This window comes from Oryza glaberrima, chromosome 7 (genome assembly GCF_000147395.1).
Source record: "Oryza glaberrima chromosome 7, OglaRS2, whole genome shotgun sequence".
In the NCBI taxonomy this organism is placed as follows: Eukaryota; Viridiplantae; Streptophyta; class Magnoliopsida; order Poales; family Poaceae; genus Oryza; species Oryza glaberrima.
The window spans coordinates 22,440,437-22,445,329 of NC_068332.1; the positions used below are offsets into that span (position 1 = coordinate 22,440,437).

The 4,893-nt window shown below is 43.7% G+C and overlaps 1 non-coding gene across 1 annotated transcript; it reads left to right on the top strand.

Moving 5' to 3' along the window:
* The first annotated feature begins 4,582 nt into the window (after positions 1-4,582).
* TRNAF-GAA (transfer RNA phenylalanine (anticodon GAA)) lies at positions 4,583-4,655 on the top strand. The gene has a single exon. It is a non-coding gene; the product is annotated as a tRNA-Phe (tRNA).
* The last annotated feature ends 238 nt before the right edge of the window (positions 4,656-4,893 follow it).

The following is a 4,893-nucleotide window of genomic DNA, read 5'->3' on the forward strand; positions in this document are numbered from 1 at the left end:
GCTTTCTTGGTCACCGGACAGAGTAAGATAGCTGTGGTTTCCTACTGTCCATTCGGCAAGAAGAAGTAAGTACATAGCGATTTCCGCCCTTTTCAAAGTCTATTTCCTCCCCGCTAACCGCAGTAGCTTGCGCAGTAGCTTGAGTCCTGACAAGTGAAATTCCCAATTCACACACAGAAGGATTTACAGTCCCACGCCCACTGCCCTGCCTTCACCTTTTGATTGCTTTATTTTTATACGATTTTTTGAGCAACTAGCGCGAAAGCCGTTGCGCGTTAGCGCATTCGGAACCACACATTTTTATACGATTTTCTGAAGTCTTTGAAAAGGTCCTATCCAAATTTTACATTATAAAAAACCCTGTGCTCATAAAAAGTTATGTAAACCCACATACATATACATAATAGTAAAGGAATAAAAAAAGGATAAAAGGTACTGTACGTAGGCGCTGCTCTATTGCCAAGGGTAAAGAGCTCTTTTATATATAGCGAAGACCTTCCATTTTCTACGTGAAAGCGTAATCTGTTTCCCGAAAAGCGGAAGGGTAAAGAAAGGCATACCAATTCTAGAAAAAACACATAAACAGAATCCAAACAAAGTCACTTAAGAATAGGCAAGGGACACACCGTCCACGCCACCTACTTGAAGAGCTTAGAGGATCCTAAAGTGTCAGTTTATGTTGGAATTGCTTTGCTCTTTTCTTTCTTTGATGCTTGGAAGGAAGGCCTATAACCAATCAATAGTAATCTTGTGTGACAACACTACAGAGCGAGTAGCTCTTCTAGTCGGGCAGCTGTGTGACAACACTCCTGAGAAAGCGGCGCTTTTGTGTAACATGCTATGGTCTCAACGCCCTTACGAGGTAGTGATGAGTTTCACGCGCTCTAAGCCCGGCCCGCGCGCAGTTAGGAGGATTGGCCGCTATCTGAGCGGTACCACCCATCCTACCCTACTACCTATAGGGGGCCGTCCGTCCTACAGCCGCCCGAAAAGGAACTGCAGTAATCTTGAATAGGAATCCTACAGCGATAAAAAGAATCCCCATAAAAATACCACTAGATTGAGCACCAGTGATTTCGTATCCGGTCAAAATCTTGGCTAATTGATCGAAGTGGGTAGCTCCAGTAGACCCATAGATCATGGAACAAATAGGGTGGGTAGGCCGCTTTGTATCTCTGGTCAAGAGTTGGCAAGGGATACCAATGTTGTCGACCACCTACCTTTGAGCATAGCTTTTACCATATTCCTCCCTCGATTCGCCATTCATTCCTTCACAGCTGAGTCAATAGCTGTGTCAACTGAATGTAGTTCTTTTTTTAAAGAACGAGGCCGCTAAGGCGGATAAGAATATTTGCCCATCTGTAATGGAGATTACATTAGTAGGAATATAGGCGGAAACGTCTCCAGATTGAGTCTCAACTATTGGTAAAGCGGTCATACTTTCTTCCCCTAAAAGAGAATTAAATTTAGCGATCCAACCTAGTAGTAAGCAATCCGCCAAAAGCAACCAAAATATTCCTTGGTGAATCGGTCGAAAACTTGAACTACGCACATACATTTCTTTAAAAAAAGGTAAAGCCAAGAGAGATATAAAAACTGGTCACTAAACTACTTTATACTCTAGTTTTCAAGCTAGGTATTTGTTGCATGCCTTTTCTGCTACCAGGCTTGGCATGTTGGATCGTAAGCGAGTTGCCCTTTTGTAATAAGCAGCTTAGTGTGTAACTCAAACTGACCTTTCGTTCGGGCCGGCAGGAGGGGCCCTGATCTATCAATTGAGGGAGCAAAAAACAGGCTTTGCTCCCCTTTTTTTAAATGAAGAAAGAAAGAAGGGTCGAAGTTTAGACCGCTCACAGTAGTTCCACCCATAGAAAAGATCATGAAAGAGGCGCTCTCCGTCTAGCGAAGGTGCCAGGGGCAGGGCTTTTTTGTAGTAATAGTGGGCGGGTCTCATGGGATTTCATCTATGCCGGCCGTCGGAATCAAACGAGGGTCAATTTGATCTTCTTTTTGAAGATTTCCATTTTAGTTTTTCTAGTCTTTTATCGGATAGTCCTCCCCATAGTACAGATGTTTTCCCTTCTAACTTGTTGCTCCGTGAATATTCTTATTCTTATGGTTCCATTTAAGAATAAGTATGCCATACGCCCCGCGGGGATTGTAGTTCAATTGGTCAGAGCACCGCCCTGTCAAGGCGGAAGTTCGGACGTAGGTCTTTAACACTCTTGCTAGTGGTCTATTATATTCTTTGATGGATGTGCTGCTTTCAATCCATTTTTAGTCAAATAGTGAAGGATATTCCATTAATAATGCCAAAAGGGGTGGAGGGGATACGTATTTGTTGTTCTGGTCGATTAGGGGGTGCGGAAATAGCTAGAACTGAATGCGGAAAGTATGGAAAAACATCTTGTAATGCAAAATCCAACCACTTCACCTACTTTATTGCCCCCAACCGTTTCCCGTACCTCTATAGAAACAGAAGGGTTTCATGTTCTTTCATCGATTGGGTATTCCTCTCCTTTTGTATCTCTTTATCCAATTTCGGTCTCAATTAGTTCACAAGATTGAATGGCCAAGTCATGGAAAAGCCGTTATTCGATTGTTTTAAAAGAATGTTGAGCCGGGCCCGGGTATGTAAGTTCAGCGATGTACAAACAAGGATTGATTTGACTTCCCGCACCTAGGTTGGGGGTTCTATTTTGGAAGAGGAATAGAATCTCATTCATGTGTTCATGCTAACAGAAGAGCGGATCCAATACACATAAGACTCTTTTCTCTTGAAATTCCGAATGTAAATGATTCAAAGAAAGGGTGGACTGCAGCAATAGCAAGAGATCAGCGAACGAAGCGGAGAATGATCACCCTCGGGTGAGCTGAACTACCAGAACTAGTTCTTTACAACTCGTGCCCCGGAGCCCTCTATCTAGAATAGCTCTCTCTAGATTTCCCAGAAATGCTCGTTCTATCTCAGAGTATCCATTCATTCGATCTTGCTATCCGCTCTCAATTGAATCCCTTCTCTGTTGTCGACAGGTGTGTCCGCATCAGGACCAGAATCACGGTCTAGTACCTCCGTACTCGAATACCTCCTACTTTATTAATTAGGAAGTGAAGTAGGGAACGGTTTCCTATTCAAAGTATAGTGCCTTTGGTACATTGGTGCATTGGGGATTTCCAGGTAGCAGGTCGGTTGAGTGAGGGCTCCATCCATAACAGATATAGCTAGCGCACAGGATCTCCCTTCTGCGAACAAAAGGACAAAAGAGCCGGGTTGGGCGTTGATTCGCCGTTGCTATCAGTCGGTCTACTCGTGCCTGCTGCTTACTTTCTCGATCGATGGAATCGGTGATTCGAAAAACCTAACATCCGTAAGGAGTGTAGTTTTCATTGCAAAATGATGGATCTCCTTCCGTAACTTTCCAATTACGAGTACGAGAATCGCGATTTATTGGCGATTGCTAGAATTCTCTATGATCCATTTTGGAAATCTTTTTTTTGTTTAGACTATTTTTTGTTTGCGAGATGTCTTGTCTGCCAGAGGAAATTCAAGACGATAGAAGAGTTCGCTCTGCCGCGTAAGATCCTCGAATCCACCACGGCCACTATCTTTTGCCTTTTTTCGTTCTCTTCCCTGTCCTCTCCCTTGGCCCAGGGAGAGACTGCATCCCTTTCCTTCGGCAGCTCTTTAGGTTTCCCAAGGATAGCGGTAGCTGGGGCAAAGCCCGCTTTCTTCGCGGAGCGAATGAGAGAGAAGAAAATCGGAAAAAAGACGTTTTCTCTTTGCGAGATCCGAAAGTGGAGAACGCATTGCGTTCTCTGGGCACATAGGATCAAACGTAAAGCAGCGCTTTCTTGGCAGAGTTTGAGGCAGCAATAGGATATCTTGATTCCTTAGAAATTGGACAGGTAAAGAAATTTCTGGATGAGTTACGTAAACACCTAAAAGATACCAAACCTCAATTCCAAGAAATTCTATCTTCTAGCAAGACATACTTTTTCTCGCTGGTCGAGCTTTCTACAAAAAAAGCGATGTGAGAGCGTATTCTCTTATCTAAGCTTCCTCCCTTCGCTCCCCCCATCGTAGATGGTTCAGCCACACCCGGTGCCACGAAATGAGGGAGAGTCATTCCAGAGTTGGGTGGGAATCGTTGATAGAAATTTTATTTTCCCTGAGGTATGATAGCGTCTGAACTAAAGAAAGGGAATATGGAAAGTGGGGTGCGTAACGCGTGGGAATCTGCCGAACAGTTCGGGCCAAATCCTGAAGAAAGCTCAAAAGCGCTGTTTGATGAGCCTGCGTAGTATTAGGTAGTTGGTCGGGTAAAGGCTGACCAAGCCAATGATGCTTAGCTGGTCTTTTCGGATGATCAGCCACACTGGGACTGAGACACGGCCCGGGGTGGGACCTGCTGGCATAATGCAGGCTGGAACGTGGGAATTCGAGGTCTCATGAACGACTTTTTTTCGTGGACAAACATACTTTCCGGTCGGGCCTATGGATCCTTTTAGATCTACGGGCATTTTTTAGTCCCTTTAATTGACATAGATACAAGTACTCTACTAGGATGATGCACAATAAATGGTCAGGATAGCTCAGTTGGTAGAGCAGAGGACTGAAAATCCTCGTGTCACCAGTTCAAATCTGGTTCCTGGCACAGAAAAAAGGATCTACCGAATAGGTATTGATACAAATTACTCGAGATGGATTGGGATACATATTCGTTAAAAATATAGCTAGAGTATGATTTATTCATCTAAGTAGAGAAATCTCTAAATAGAGACACTTCTTTTTAGAGAAGGGTAAAAATCTCTGGTTCTTTTCTTTATGGTACAGAAGGAGGTGAGATTAGGTTCCCTTTTCTTCATTTTTGCATTTCTTATTCCGCTATTCCG